Source organism: Coregonus clupeaformis, unplaced genomic scaffold (genome assembly GCF_020615455.1).
Source record: "Coregonus clupeaformis isolate EN_2021a unplaced genomic scaffold, ASM2061545v1 scaf1191, whole genome shotgun sequence".
In the NCBI taxonomy this organism is placed as follows: Eukaryota; Metazoa; Chordata; class Actinopteri; order Salmoniformes; family Salmonidae; genus Coregonus; species Coregonus clupeaformis.
This window is the reverse complement of record NW_025534645.1, coordinates 145,072-161,953: the sequence shown is the minus strand read 5'-3', so window position 1 is coordinate 161,953 and position 16,882 is coordinate 145,072.

The following is a 16,882-nucleotide window of genomic DNA, read 5'->3' as shown; positions in this document are numbered from 1 at the left end:
ATTCTATGTGTTATATTTCTATGTTGGGGGTTCTAGTTCTTCTGTTTCTTTGTTGGCCTGAGTGACTCCCAATCAGAGGCAACGAGTGTCAGCTGTGGCTGGTTGTCTCAGATTGGGAGCCATATTTAAACTGTCTGTTTTCCCTTGGTGTTTGTGGGTTTTTGTTCCGTATAGGTCATTGTTACCTAGGACGTTACGAGTCGTTTTGTTGTTTTGTATTGTGTGTGCACTTTAACTAATTAAAGTATGTTCGCTCAACACGCTGCGCCTTGGTCCTCATCTCTGTTAGAAGATCGTGACAGAAAAACCCACCAGAACTGGACCAAGCAGCCTAGTGAGGAGCAGAGAGGGTGGACTTGGGAACAGTGGAGGAAGAGCTTCGACTGGGTCAAGCCGAATGAGGAGCTGAATGGCGGGAATTGGCGAGAACTATAGAGGCCTGGCCCACGGGGAAGAGAGACTCCCAGAAAATGTTTAGGGGGGGCTCACGACGTCGGGGCAGCAGGAGGCCGCGACAGTGCGGCCCAGCGGGTTGGCAAAGGAGGCCGCCAGGTTACGGGGGCCACAGGTCGAGGAGGGGCTGGAAGGTGTAGAGGCACGGCGAGAGGTACTGGGGTGTGTTACCAGTCCGGTCCGGCCCATTCCAGATCCCTGCGTAGGGCCAGTGGTGTGTGTCCCCAGTACAGTCCGGCCTGTTCCTGCTCCACGCACCAAGCCTACGGTGTGCGTCGCCAGCCCGGTCCGGCCTGTCCCTACTCCACGCACCAAGCCTACGGTGTGCGTCGCCAGCCCGGTCCGGCCTGTCCCTGCTCCACGCACCAAGCCTACGGTGTGCGTCGTCAGCCCGGTCCGGCCCGTTCCTACTCCACGCACCAAGCCAGGGGTGCGCATCGTCAGCCCGGTCCGGCCCGTTCCTACTCCACGCACCAAGCCAGGGGTGCGCATCGTCAGCCCGGTCCGGCCCGTTCCGGCTCCACGCACCAAGCCAGGGGTGCGTGTCGTCAGTCCAGCACAACCCGTGCCTGGGTCACCGGTGCCTGGTAAGGTACCGGTCAGCGGCTCCACACTGGAGCCAAAGCGGTCCGCTTCTACGATGTCCGGTCCAGCTCCAGCCAGCGGGGCCAGACCGGACCAGGGGCGCCACGGGGGGATGGTGGAAGGGTGGTGGTCAAGCCCGGAGCCGGAACCGCCTCCGAGGAGGAATGCCCACCCAGCCCTCCCCTGGTTTGTGTACGTTTAGGCGCGGTCGCAGACCCCGCCTTTAGGGGGGGTACTGTCACACCCTGGCTCTGGGACTCTATATGTTGAGCCAGGGTGTGTTCATTCTATGTGTTATATTTATATGTTGGGGGTTCTAGTTCTTCTGTTTCTTTGTTGGCCTGAGTGACTCCCAATCAGAGGCAACGAGTGTCAGCTGTGGCTGGTTGTCTCAGATTGGGAGCCATATTTAAACTGTCTGTTTTCCCTTGGTGTTTGTGGGTTTTTGTTCCGTATAGGTCATTGTTACCTAGGACGTTACGAGTCGTTTTGTTGTTTTGTATTGTGTGTGCACTTTTTTAACTAATTAAAGTATGTTCGCTCAACACGCTGCGCCTTGGTCCTCATCTCTGTTAGACGATCGTGACAGAATTCAAATTGAAGGATGATTTAAGCGACGAGGGATAGAAGTTGGAAAACCTCATGATGTCATCACGTCAGACATCACTCTTAAACTTGCTGGAACTGTAATTGAGACTGAGAGTTGAGGTTCAGTTTTATAACTTGTATATAGATAGATAGGATGGAAAACATTATTAACCCCCAAGGACAAATTGATTTAATTTGTTCGAGGGCCAATGTGGGGGTCACAGGTCAGGATCAGACCACCTCCCCTAAAGCATGACACGGGAAAGGTCAGGGGGGCAGATTCCCAGCCAGTAAAACACCCTGAGTGGAAATGTGTATGTGTCCTCATCTCCTCTACCACTCAGCGGGTTAATGTCTATCCATCCTCCCGCTGGCTGCAGCAACAGGAAGTGAGGTCATGCAGACAGTGTTTTATCAGGCCTTCAGGGAGCCAGTAAATCAGTTCTGTCTGTGTGTGTGCATATGTACATGTGCAGTCAGGGTATACGGTGCATGACTCCAAAGGGTAAATCACGCTCTATGTGTGTACTCTCTGTATGAGAGTGTGGGCCTCTCTTAGCAGCAGAGATCTGTCAGTTATGTGGGAGTCCTCTACTGTTCTACAGTGAATTATCTTGGCACCTCAGCAAACTCATCATCGTCTCCCAAAGTACCAGCAGCTTCCCCTTCTCTTTCCTCTCTGTTTGTCTTTCCCTCCGTTGTCTTCTCTCTTCTTTCATTAAGAGCTAAATAAACCAGTGAAGAAGCATAGCACCACTAGGACTGTGTTCCAGAGCTAGGCATGTCCAGTTGCTCTCTATCCCTCATTGTTCTGTTGACACATCCTATCATTACTCACTGCTAGTTGTTCAGCAGGATCCATTCTGAGTTTTCAGTCTATGTATAGTCTTCCAGAGGCTAAACATGAACAAATCTGATGTTTTCCACTTAAAGGAAAATATAAAAGCATACTTGGAGGCTGCTCGGAGGCTTTCTTCCCCACCCCAAGGCCGGTATAGCTCTACCAGTGTTGCCAGATTCTGTTGCCACTTTCTAGCACAAGCAGGTAGCTTAGTGGTTAAGAGCGTTGTGCCAGTAACCGAAAGGTCGCTGGTTCTAATCCCCGACCAACATCTGTCGATGTGCCCTTGAGCAAGGCATAACCCTAATTGCTCCTGTAAGTCGCTCTGGATAAGAGCGTCTGCTAATGACAAATAAAAATCCTGCCCAATCCACTAAAAAGTAGCCACATTTTAACAGATTTCTCTGTGAGCTGGGTGGGCGGGATTTGTATGTTTCTTGCATCGCATTTCTTTTAGGTGTGAAACTACCCAATCTGGCAACACTGAGCTCTACCTCCAGGACCACCAGTGGTAATGAGGGGATAGTAGAGAGGGGCCAGGGAGGAAGCAGAGGGGGTTGTGGTTGTAGGTACTGGTGCTTCTTCATTTTAACAGAGGTGTGGTCTCCTTGATGGCTTTCTCACACTCCTCTCTCTGGACTGTTAAGCACTTTAGGCCCTGATCTCTCCCCCTACCTTCCTTTTCACTCCTCCTCTCAGACCAACAGCCCTCTTCCTCTGTGTTAGTCTTCAGCTGTGACAGACGCACAGAAGGGTGTCTCCCCTCCTCTAAAAGCTCAGACACACCGGTTGGATTGTCAAACGTTTGCCTGCCGACAGTTTTTTATTTATTTTTATGTCACCTTTATTTAGTACTTAGCACCTCTGAACAGTGTCGGCAGTCAATCTCTTATGTGTTCATTTACATTTACATTTTAGTCATTTAGCAGACGCTCTTATCCACAGCGACTTACAGTTAGTGAATACATATTTTATGTATTCACTAATGTATTCACACTGTATTTGTTCACACAGCAAAGACCTTGGAAGTCGTCAGCCACTCAGCCTTGTTAAAATACTCCAAACCAGAAGGTGGTAGTAGCGTTGTTTGGCAATGCATATATGTCGTATTGTTATGGTCTAGATTCCAAGTTATCTGCGCTAATGTCGTTATTTTGTACAAAGCCCTTGTTGATACTAGCCAGATGGCCACTACTAGATAACTACCTAGCAAGATGATGAAGAAACAATTTAAGGCACTCTCCATAATCCTATATTGCCAGTGCCAGCCCATAGCCAAATGTTTAGCTAACTAGTTAATATTAGCATATTCGCTAGCTAGCACAACATAGCTAGCTAGCTAAGGACATTGCACTAACTAGGCAGCAAACACAGGCAGCTGTTTAATGGAAACTATCTAATCCATTGTGATTTAATTATAATGGCAATACTAACTACAGTGGTTAGCTGTCTTGGAGGAAGTATTTAGTGTTGTGTGCATTGCGTCTGTGCACTTATCTAGCTACCATCCCATAGCCTACATTGCATATGAAGTGTGACTGGCTCATCTGTGGATGTACGCAGAAAATGCCCTCTTTAAAAATAAATAATTGCTGGCTCCACATGGGGTTTCGTGCTCTCTGACTGGCTCAAAGTCAAGTTATTGGCCACTGACAAGCATTGCTATTCTACAAGTAGAATCGGTAGGTTCGTTGCTACTGGGTTTGGCACGCAGCAGGTACCATTTTTGTTCTAGCAAGAGAAGGAACGGCCTCCCTCTGTCATGGCCCAGTACTAAATTACTTTGTAGGATGGTGTGATGAATCACACTTGGTCCTCAATACCAACAAGATCAAAGAGATGTGCATAGATAGACTTCAGGAAGCGAACAACACCCACCTCTGCAACATCTATCAGAGGTCAGAACATAGAGATTGTAGAGGAATACAAATATCTGACTGTCACGGTTTCGGCCGAGGCTGCTCCTCCTCCTGGTTCTGGCAGGCCTCGGCGTTCGCCGTCCCCGGAAATACTAGCTGCCACCGTTGTATGTTTCGTGTGTTGATTGCTTTGGTCTGTCTGGTACACCTGTGTCTGTTTGTGTCCTAATTACGTGTCCTATAAGTTCCGTTTTCTTTGTTAGTTAGATTGTGTGTTGTTGTCCGCGTGTCGTTTGGAGCTGCGTGTTTTGCGCTCTATATGTTTTGTTTAGTTTTACGCATGTTGCGTATTTCTCTCGCCTCTGTTTTTCGAGGTCGTGTCTTGGATATTTTTCACTTTGTACTAGTAAAGTTTGTTGGACTAAACCTCTGTGTCCTGCACCTGACTCCTCATCACATCCACATCGGGTCCATACTGACAGAACAACACACCAACTATGGAGTCAGCAGGATCAGCAACGGCACCCAGGTCGCTAGAAGAACGGCTCAGTTATCAGGACTCCATGATCCGGCAACTGGAGGCCGTTCTGGGCGAGGTGTCCAACACTCTGCACCGGTTGGCTAATGGAGAGGTGCCCACGTCCTCATACACCATCCCATCACCACCGGTCAGTCCTCCTCTCTCAGCACCGGAACCCAGTGGTATTCGGCTCTCGCTCCCGAGGGCATATGACGGTTCTGCAGCCGGGTGTCAGGGGTTTCTCGTGCAGGTAGAACTATACCTGGCTACTATACACCCAGCGCCCTCGGGATACGGAGCCGTCTCCTCTCTCATCTCCTGTCTATCCGGAAAGGCGTTGGAGTGGGCCAAACGCCGAATGGAGGGAATAGACGCCGCTACCATCACCTACGCTGAGTTCTCCCGCCGCATCCGGGCAGTCTTCAATCACCCACCTGAAGGGAAGGCGGCGGGGAGCGTCTGTTCTACCTCCGACAGGAGAAGAGGAGCGCACAGGAGTTCGCACTGGAGTTCGGACGTTAGCTGCGGATGCGGGATGGAATGAGAGGGCCCTCATCGACCAGTACCGGTGTAGCCTGCGAGAGGACGTTCGTCGTGAGCTGGCCTGCAGGGACACCAACCTATGCTTCGACCAGCTGGTGGACATCTCCATCCGGCTCGACACCCTGCTGGCCACCCGCGGACGTCCCGAGTGGGGTCGTCCATTCCATCCTCCAGCACCTCCGAGCCAATTCCCATGGAGCTCGGGGTGCTGGCGCTTGAAGAGAGGAGGAGGGAGAACCCGAGGGGGGCCACCCCTGCACCAACTGTGGCCGTGGAGGACACACCGCGGCCAGGTGCTGGGAGGGTCTTCTGAGAGAGGGGACAACAGGTCACGCAATGGGGAGTCATTTCAGGTGAGTAGGCGCCCCCACTTACCCAGAGCTCTCTGTTGGTCACATGAGTATTCCTGTGAGTTTCCCACAGGTGGCACCTCATTCCCAGCATAAGGCGCTAGTAGATTCAGGCGCAGCTGGGAACTTTATTGATCGGGCATTTTGTGCTAGGTTAGAATTCCCCTTCGGCCGGTAGAAGTTCCATTCCCTGTCCACGCATTAGACAGCCGGCCGTTGGGGTCGGGTCTGATCAGGGATGTCACAGCACCGCTGACGATGACGACGCAGGGGGTCATGAGGAAATCATTCAGTTCTATCTGATTGACTCTCCCTGCGTACCCAGTGGTGTTGGGCCTTCCCTGGTTAAGCACCCACGATCCTACCATAGCGTGGCAACAGAGGGCTCTTATGGAGTGGTCTGCCCAGTGTGTAGGGAGATGTCTAGGTGTTTCCATAGGGGCGACCTCGGTAGAGAGTCCGAACCAAGTGCCCGACTGCGCATTCCCCCAGGGTATGAGGATTTAGCACTTGTGTTTAGCAAATCGAGGGCAACACGGCTACCTCCTCATAGACAGGGGGACTGTGCGATAAATCTCCAGACAGGAGCAGCTCTTCCCCGGAGTCATGTGTATCCCCTGTCTCAAGAGGAAACTGCGGCTATGGAGACTTACATAGCCGAGTCCTTGGCACAGTGATACATACGGTCCTCCACTTCTCCGGTCTCCTCGAGTTTCTTCTTTGTGAAGAAGAAGGACGGGGGATTGCGCCCGTGTATTGATTACCATAGTCTCAATCAGATCACAGTGAAATACAGTTACCCACTTCCACTGATTGCGACGATGACGGAGTCATTACGCGGAGCGCGGTTCTTCACAAAGTTGGATCTCAGGAGCGCATACAATTTGGTGCGCATTAGGGAGGGGGATGAATGGAAAACAGCATTTAGCACCACCTCGGGTCATTACGAGTATCTCGTCATGCCATACGGGTTAATGAATGCTCCTTCAGTCTTCTAATCCTTTGTTGACGAGATTTTCCGGGACATGCATGGGCAGGGTGTAGTGGTGTACATTGACGACATTCTAGTGTATTCTTCTACACGAGCCGAGCATGTAGCCCAGGTGCGCGAGTATTGAGGCGACTGTTGGAGCATGACTTGTATGTCAAGGCAGAGAAATGCCTGTTCTTCCAGGAGTCCGTCTCCTTTTTGGGTTATCGGTTGTCCGCGTCTGGCGTGGAGATAGAGGTAGACCGGGTATCGGCTGTGCGTAATTGGCAAACTCCAACCACTGTAAAAGAGGTGCAGCAGTTCTTGGATTTTGCTAATTACTACCGGAGGTTTATTCGGGGTTTTGGACAGGTTGCAGCTCCCATTACATCTCTGCTAAAGGGGGGTCCGGTGCGTTTGCAGTGGTCGGCTGAGGCGGACAGGGCATTTGTCAAACTAAAGAACCTGTTCACCTCGGCTCCTGTGCTGGCGCATCCGGATCCCTCTTACCCATTCCAAGTAGAGGTAGACGCGTCCGAGACCGGTATTGGGGCAGTTCTATCACAACAGTCCGGCACGCCACCTAAACTCCGCCCCTGTGCGTTCTACTCTAAGAAGCTCAGCTCGGCGGAGAGTAACTATGATGTTGGGGACAGGGAGCTGTTAGCCGTAGTCCAGGCCCTAAAGGTGTGGAGGCATTGGCTTGAGGGGGCTCAACACCCTTTCCTCATTCTGACGGATCACCGTAACCTGGAGTACATCCGGGCAGCTAGGAGATTGAACCCTCGTCAGGCTAGGTGGAACATGTTCCTAACCCGGTTCGTTTTTAAGATCACATACATCCCTGGGTCCCAGAATGGTAAGGCAGACGCCCTGTCCCGGCGGTATGACACAGAGGAGAGGTCCAACGAGCCTACTTCCATACTGCCGGAGTCTTGTTTGGTGGCTCCTGTGGTATGGGAGGTCGATTCAGAAATCGAGCGGGCACTACGTACCGACCCTACTCCCCCCGAGTGTCCTGTGGGGCAGACGTACTTTCCGCTCGAGATTCGTGATCGACTTATTTATTGGGCTCATACATCACCCTCCTCTGGACATCCAGGTATTGGCCGGACCGTGCACTGTCTTAGCATGAAATACTGGTGGCCAACGTTAGCCAGGGATGTGAGGGTTTATGTCTCCTCCTGCTCGGTGTGTGCCCAGTGTAAGGCACCTAGACATTGGCCCAGGGGTAAGTTACATCCTCTGCCCGTTCCACAACGACCATGGTCCCACCTCTCGGTGGATTTTGTGACCGATCTACCCCCTTCCCAGGGTAATAGCACCATTTTGGTCGTTGTGGATCGGTTTTCTAAGGCCTGTCGTCTCCTCCCACTGCCGGGTCTCCCTACTGCCCTACAGACCGCCGAGGCCCTATTTACCCACGTGTTCCGGCACTATGGGGTCCCCGAGGATATTGTGTCCGACCGAGGTCCCCAGTTCACCTCCAGAGTCTGGGGGGCATTCATGGAACGCCTGGGGGTCTCGGTTAGCCTTACCTCGGGGTACCACCCAGAGAGTAATGGGCAGGTTGAACGTGTGAACCAGGATGTGGGTAGGTTTTTGAGGTCCTATTGCCGGGACCGGCCGGAGGAGTGGTCGAGGTATATCCCCTGGGCAGAGATGGCCCAGAACTCTCTCCGCCACTCCTCCACCGGATTAACACCTTTCCAGTGTATTTTTAGGGTATCAGCCGGTCCTGGCACCGTGGCACGAGAGCCAGATCGAGGCCCCTGCGGTGGACGAGTGGATTCGGCGCTCGGAGGAGACGTGGGGACGCTGCCCATGTCCATCTGCAGCGGGCCATCCATCAACAAAGGCGAGCGCCGATCGCCACCGCGAGTGAGGGACCGGTGTACGCACTCGGGAGATCGAGTCTGGCTCTCGACTCGAAACCTGCCCCTCCGCCTGCCCTGCCGGAAGCTGGGTCGGCGGTTTGTGGGGCCCTTCAAAGTCCTGAGAAGATTGAACGAGTGTGTTACAGGTTACAACTGCCTATTGAGTACAAAAATATTAACCCCTCGTTCCATGTGTCTCTTCTCAGGCCGGTGGTAGCTGGTCCACTCAAGAGGAGGAGATAGGAGAGACCCCTCCACCCCCTTGGACATCGAGGGGCACCGGCGTACATGGTCCGGTCTATATTGGACTCGAGGCGCCGGAGGAGTGGTCTCCCAGTATCTCGTGGAGTGGGAGGAGTGCAGTCCGGAGGAACGGTGCTGGGTGCCTAGGAGGGACATCCTCGATCCATCCCCTCCTGACAGAGTTCCACCGTGGGCATCCCACGCGCCCGGTCCGCGTCCTCCTGGCCGTCCCCGAGACCCGGGGTCGCGCACGGCTGGAGCCGCGCGTCAAGGGGGGTACTGTCACGGTTTCGGCCGAGGCTGCTCCTCCTCCTGGTTGGGCAGGCCTCGGCGTTCGCCGTCCCGGAATACTAGCTGCCACCGTTGTATGTTTCGTGTGTTGATTGCTTTGGTCTGTCTGGTACACCTGTGTCTGTTTGTGTCCTAATTACGTGTCCTATAAGTTCCGTGTTCTGTGTTAGTTAGATTGTGTGTTGTTGTCCGCGTGTCGTTTGGAGCTGCGTGTTTTGCGCTCTATATGTTTTGTTTAGTTTTACGCATGTTGCGTATTTCTCTCGCCTCTGTTTTTCGAGGTCGTGTCTTGGATATTTTTCACTTTGTACTAGTAAAGTTTGTTGGACTAAACCTCTGTGTCCTGCGCCTGACTCCTCATCACATCCACATCGGGTCCATACTGACACTGACTGTCCACTTAGACAATAAGCTTCAGTAGAGTAAATCTACAGACCTGATTTACAAAAAGAGTCAACAGAGAGTGTACTTTCTCAAAAAGCTGGGATCTTTTAATGTTAACTGTACTATACTGACTGTGTTTTACAAATCTTAGTATTTAAACTTTTTGCATTGTTTGTTGGTTTGGCAATGCCACTGTCAGACAGAAAAATATGCTGAGAAGGATTATCACCACAGCAAGCAAGGTGATGAGATCTTTTAAGTTCAGAGCCCTCAGCAAGGCTCACAAAAACATTTTAGACCCAAGCCACCCCCGTACCTGAACTTTGAACTACTCCCCTCTGGGTGCAGGTATAGGGCACCCCCCGGCAGGAAAAACAGAACTAGACAAACATTTGTGCCAGGTGTGATATCCCTCCTAAACAGCTTGGGCTAATGTTCCTATCCACCAGTAAGGCCAGCAGGCTAGTCTCTTTCATTGATATATACTGTATGTAACTGTTATGAGTTTTGTATTGTCAATTTGTTGTCTACTGTATAAACGCCACTTTAAAAATGTGCATGATAGTGCAACAAAATGTCCCCATGGGGACAATAAAGTCAGTAATGTAAAGTAAGTACTCATCGGCAGTATAACGGCAGTGAGATTCTCAGTGTGTTTCATGCTTAACAGCCCCACCATAGTCACAGTGTCAACACTGCTGTTTGACCACTGTGCTTCATCTCTGTAGAAAACTCATTCAGATGTAGAAAGCTCAGTGATGTGGCAGTAACCGGTAAAGACACATTCCTGTATTTCATTACAAACTGTAGTTTATTGTCCAATTTCAGATGAGTGTTTTCTAGTCTGGCTGGGCTAGAGGCTGGAGCTCTCACCTGTGTCACAGACAGATGTCATGTGTTCATCATACCCCCTCCCATCCCTCCTCCACACCAAACCCCCCCCCCCGCAGAGGCAGCCTGCCTCGTGCGCACACACACACACACACACACACACACACACACACACACACACACACACACAAACCACTGGATCCACAGCAACTCAAAAGCTTTTTCTGGGAGTGTGAGTGAGGAAGGATTTTTGGGTTCTCTGCCTCTCCTAGCAGCCTGTCATTCATCACTCAAGCTGTTTGCTAACTCTGCTTCATGCGTTGCCAAAATAAGTAGCTCTGTTTGTGCTCAGACAATCCTACATTTCACACATACACACATGCACACCATTCACCTGCACTGCACAGGCCCCAGAAGCACTGAGAATACTGGGCCTCAATTGGCTCTCAGTCACTGCAGCAAATAGCTATCGCCATAATGAAAGGTTTTTAATACGAGTAGCTGTTTTCCCCTGATGTGTATTTGTCAAACTGTGGAAGTTTATTTAGTGGTGAAAGTCATTCTCAATCATTTTAACGTTCAACTGTCTCGGTAATTAGCAGGTTCAATGCAGCGAAGGGTTTTTTTGGAATGACACCCTCCATTATATGGTGTGCAAGGACTGAACACTCGTTGGTGCAACACAGAATGTACCGAGATAGAAGGAGAGATTGTGGGTGTCTTTATGCCAACAAAGTGTGATTCCAGAGTTTCTACAGTGTTAAGTAGCCTTAGTTATGTTATTTTAAGGACCTATCTTGTGCCTCCTCGCCACAGCGCTACCGTGTCCTCAAGCAACTCAGCGAGAAGAAGCTGAAGGGTTTTTAAAGTGGACAACTTAAACGAAAACCATTCTCTTTTTTCATGAGTGTTCCAGAAGACAGACCTTCACTGCCAGGACAAATAGTGATGTTGTTTCCAAACCAAACTTCAAGGTCTTTAAGTGAGTGTGTGTGTGTGTGGGGGGGGGTCGGTCACATATTAACAGAGCTCTCTGCCTAGGCTTCCTCACGGCACCATGACAACCAATACTTACAAAGTAATCCTTATTTTGAATATTTTTTAAATAGACCAAATTTATTTTGGGCTGAGAATATAAGACTTATAACTCTGAGAGAGCATCCAAGGTTTAGAATGATGTATATAGAATGTATGACAAACAATAATGTTTTAATATAATTCTAAAATCTTCAGAATTCTGAGATTTTTGTCCATAATACAGAATTCAAGCCAACATTCCAATCTCATTATGACTCAACAATTAAGCTAGGCTACAACCATAGAATTTGGAATTAGAACTTGGCTACAACAAGTTCCAAACCAAAGAAAACAACCAGCATATCCATTCACCACACCATAACTACTCAAGTGTATATCTTTTTAAATCTTCATAAGTGGACAGACATCGCGGAGGAGAGGTGAGTTAGAACATAATAATGTGTAAAAGTGTTTGACTTCTAAGGAAATCAGTGAAGGTAGGCCTACTTATTACCATTTAATAAATTATACCAGTTAGCCTGAAGGTAACTGAAGTTGGAAAACTGGCATGGCCAGACAGTTTTAAGAAAATGACATGGAAAAGATTCACACAAAATAAAAAAAATAAGGAATACATGTTTCTCCATACATATTGATGCAGAGAGAAGTCATTGAGATGGAGAAAGAGATGACTGAAAGTGAGGAGATGGAGAAAGGCAACAAGATGAGGGGGGAACGAGAGATAGAAAGACAAAGAGAAATGGAGGGGCTGCTGAGAATGAGAAAGGAGATTGAGACTTGTAACAAGGTAGACCACTACCGGTGGACGCTGCAGAGAGAGGTGTTGGAGGAAGTCAACAAGGTGAGGGTGGAACCAGAGCAAGAAAGAGAAAGGCTAATTGAAGAGTTGCTGAGACAGATAAGGGGAGACTGAGGCTTCTATTGAGGTAAACTGCTACCAATGGAAGCTGGAGAGAGAGTTGTTTGAGAAACAAAGAGAAAGTGCAGTGTCAGACAGAAAAAATATGGAGCTCAAGATGGCAAAGCTGAAGGTGCAGAACATACTGCACTTGGCCAAGATAGGGAAGTTGACCGTGGAGAACACGAGGCTGTTAGCTGAGAATGAAAGGCAGCGAGAGGTGATGGACAAACAGAGAGAAAGCGCAGCGACTGACAAACAAACAATGGTGGACAATATATCAAAGGTGAAGATGTCCTTGGCCAAGTTATGGAAGGTGACAGTGGAGAACAAGAAGAGACTGTTAGCTGAGAATGAAAGGGTGGGGAAGGAGAGGGTGAGAGAGAGGAATGGATGGAACCTCATAAGAAATGGTTTGGAGACAGCTTTGGCCAAAGCAGACCAGGAGAGGAATCAGACCCTAGTAGCCTGGAAGGAGGACAGGGGGAGATGGGCCAAGGCCAAGGCTGGCCTACGAAGCCTCTTGGATCAACGGGGGAAAGATGGATGAAGGAGAAGGAGGAGATTAAGAGGAGGAGCACGCAGGCAGCAGAGGAGTGGATAATTGAGCTGAGAGAGAAGGAGAGAGCGATAGAGGCTCTGGAAAGAGAAAAGATGAGGATTCTGTGCCTGAATGGACAAGAGAAGAAGGGATGGGAGATGGAAAAGAGAGAGATGGAGAAGGAGAACTGGAAGATTACAGAGGAGCGGGAGAGAAAGAGTAGTGAAATTGAGAAAATGCAAAGGGACAAAGAGAGATGGGCAATAGAGAAGAGGGATGTGGTGGAGAGGATGAAGGAGGCCTTACATAAAGCTGTACCAGATGCAGACTGTCCTGAGGTTCAGAGAGCAAGAGCAGGCACAGGTACAGTACTCCATTTAACCAGTCACAGTTCAGGGAGGTCATAAGTCACCTCCTAATGGTTATACTATCAGATTCAACAGATTAAGTTGACTGCATGCTAGAGAAGGAGTAATAATAATATTTCAGATCACTGACCAACATGTATGGACTTTCTCTTTCAGATGGAAACTAAACGCGCCCAGAGAGTCAGGGCAAAGCAGGAGAAAAAGGAGAGGAAAGAAAGAGACTTGTTGGAGAAGAACAAAGTAAAAGAACTGCTCAGAGCTAGAAAAGCAGAGAGTAAGGAAGAAGTGAGGAAGAATAAGGAGAGGGTGAAAGCCCACCTGGACGAGGTGGCAAGGAACTATAACGAAAAGAAACAGAGGGAGAAAGAAAGAGAAAAGCTGTTGAAAAAGGCATATGGCAAAGAAAAATCACATGGTGTACATCCCAGACCTCATACTGAAGAAGATGTAAGAACACAACGCATATGGAAGAGTAAATATTATCAGCTAGCATTGGTCAAAAGTTCATTTCTATCTTCTTTCATTTAGTGGAATACTTCATCAATAAAATAATATGAGCATTTATTTGTCAGCATTCATTCCCATATGGAAGAAAGAACACACAAAATATGAGAAAAGTATAAGATGTGGAGAGGGCACGACAAAGCCTATTCGAGAGCATCCTGACTGAGATGAGAAATTCAATGAAATAATAGAATTATGAAATTGTTGTGTTGAATCAATGAATCAATGAATCAAATTGTGTTTCCATATGTTTAAGACTCACACTTACCTCAGCCTGTTTCTTCCACTTCATGATCTGGGTATCATTGCCGACCCTCAACCTGTTAACATGTCCTCTAGTGGCATCAGAACATAGGCAGATGGCCATGGAGTTCAGAGTGAAGAATATCTTCTCACAGCATCCTCCCCTCCACAGCTCAATCTCCAGGCATGTTGGTACAAACGTCATTTTATTTTGCCTGCTGGTGAACAAGGCCATTGACAGCACCATCCATGTCCCTCTGTCAAGGAGTTCCTGCTTCTTACGTTGAAAGTCGTCTCTGAAAAGAGGAGACATTAGAAGGTTTCTTCTCTTAGTTTTGTCTTTTGTCTCGGACAAGGCTTACATGTCAGAGTTGTACTTACTTTACTAATTGACTTGTAGAAACGGTACAACTATATACAACATGTCGATTGTGAAATGATTGATATTGGACATCTAGTGTGAACATGATATTGGGTTAATCCTCACATTGTGGTGATTTCTCTACCTTTGATGACGTCTACTTTGAGGTTTCTGGCCTGGGGAAGGGTTGCCCTCTAACAGGGGGTCATCAAAGGTGCCTTCTCCTCTGCCCACGCCAGAGTCTCACTCCAGGAAAAGGTCTTAAAGACCTCTGTCTCCACAGGTTGGGACAAGGGACCATCTTTTTCCTGCACTAACTCCTTTCTCTGAATGTACATAGAAATCACACAAACCTATGATCCTACATTGTAGATATATGGTATGGCATATCAACTGAATTATAATTCAAGTCATAAATAAATAATCACTGTTATCACACTACTATTGAATGCACCTGTAGTCGCTCTTGATGATGACCTCTTTGCTAAGTCGTAACATGTGACCTCTAACAAAGCATAACCTAATTGCTCCGCAATCCACGGTAATATCTGGCCCTGGCAAATGACTAGAATGTAGACTGGAGAGTGTCCTCTTCACCTCGGGGACAGGGGACTTTGTTGGTCTTCCAGACAATCTCACCTTCTTCACCTTAGCTGGTGTTCCAGCCAATCTCACCTTCTTCTCCTTAGCTGGTGTAACAGCCAATCTCACCTTCTCCTCCTTAGCTGGTGTTCCAGCCAACCTCACCTTCTTCACCTTAGCTGGTGTAACAGCCAATCTCACCTTCTTCTCCTTAGCTGGTGTAACAGCCAATCTCACCTTCTTCACCTTAGCTGGTGTAACAGCCAATCTCACCTTCTTCACCTTAGCTGGTGTAACAGACAATCTCACCTTCTTCACCTTAGCTGGTGTAACAGCCAATCTCACCTTCTTCTCCTTAGCTGGTGTTCCAGCCAACCTCACCTTCTCCTCCTTAGCTGGTGTAACAGCCAATCTCACCTTCTTCTCCTTAGCTGGTGTAACAGCCAATCTCACCTTCTTCACCTTAGCTGGTGTAACAGCCAAGCTCACCTTCTTCACCGTAGCTGGTGTAACAGCCAATCTCACCTTCTCCTCCTTAGCTGGTGTAACAGCCAAGCTCACCTTCTTCACCTTAGCTGGTGTAACAGCCAATCTCACCTTCTTCACCTTAGCTGGTGTAACAGCCAATCTCACCTTCTTCTCCTTAGCTGGTGTAACAGCCAATCTCACCTTCTTCACCTTAGCTGGTGTACCAGCCAATCTCACCTTCTTCTCCTTAGCTGGTGTAACAGCCAATCTCACCTTCTTCACCTTAGCTGTGTGTTGTGTGTGTGTGTGTGTGTGTGTGTGTGTGTGTCTATATAGTAAATGCTATGTATATATATATATATGTATATGTATATATATATATATATATATATATATTATATGGTTATATATTGATCATTATATATTATATTTATATAAATGAGGTAGTAGTATGTATATATATATAAAATAATATAATCGGTAAAACTAGCAGTGTGAATGTTAAAACAATAGATGTTGTAGAATAAGAGTTTACTGAAAATAATATAAGTAATTAAGTGAATAATTGAACAAATGTAGTGAATGTGTCTGTTTGTAAATGAAACCTAGGCTATACAATTATTGTAATATGTAAATAAACATATATTTTTATGATTTATCTTTCCTGGTTGTTATTTCTCAGTAGTCTCTAGAACAGAAAATGTGCCAATCAATAAAGTTTGTTTTCTTTGGTTGCATGCACCCATCTGTAGATTGCGTGATTTGATTGGACAACGAGCATTTAAATTAATAAAGAAAGACACGCAACTACAGAGGACAAACATTTTATGATTCATTATTTTTTGAAGTATTGACCTTGGGAGAATACCTTTTTAGTGTTTTTCAAAATTGTTATTACACGACAAGTTCAAGCCAATTTTGTCTGCATTTTCAAATGATATATACTTATGTCTTATGCCTTAATTGTAGTAGCGTAACTGTGTTGTGAGATCTTAACTAGAACAATAAGTAACTATTACTGGATATAGTCAATGGGATAGTTGTTGTCATGGTAGACTTTTAAAACTAATTATGTGGCTGGCCACCTTTACAACTCGGAAGGCATGGTTTTGCAGATAAATGAGTAAACGTGAACTACACTCTTAAAAGAAAAGCTTCCTGTAGGATCCTTTAGGATAATATAAGGTAAAAAATATACCTTAAGATTAATTTCCAAGCCTATACTCTGCCATCAGCTCGTTGTTGAACCGTTGTAGACTTCAGGGGTTCTTTGAAGAAGCCTTTTGAAAAGAGGGGTTCGGTTTGGAACCAGCAGCGCCTCGTGAGTAAAGGGCGCTCGAGCGCAGAATTCAAATTGAGACCGTTGGTCAAAAGACAACTGGAAGCGGGAAGCGCGGATGGTTGGAGAGACGCCGACCAATAAGAGATGACTTGCAACGGATTGACGTGAATGGTGAGTCATACCTTAGCTATTCGCTTAGCTAAGATAATAATTCATCAAACTACTATCAAATAACTAAAAAACAATACATCATGTAATGTAC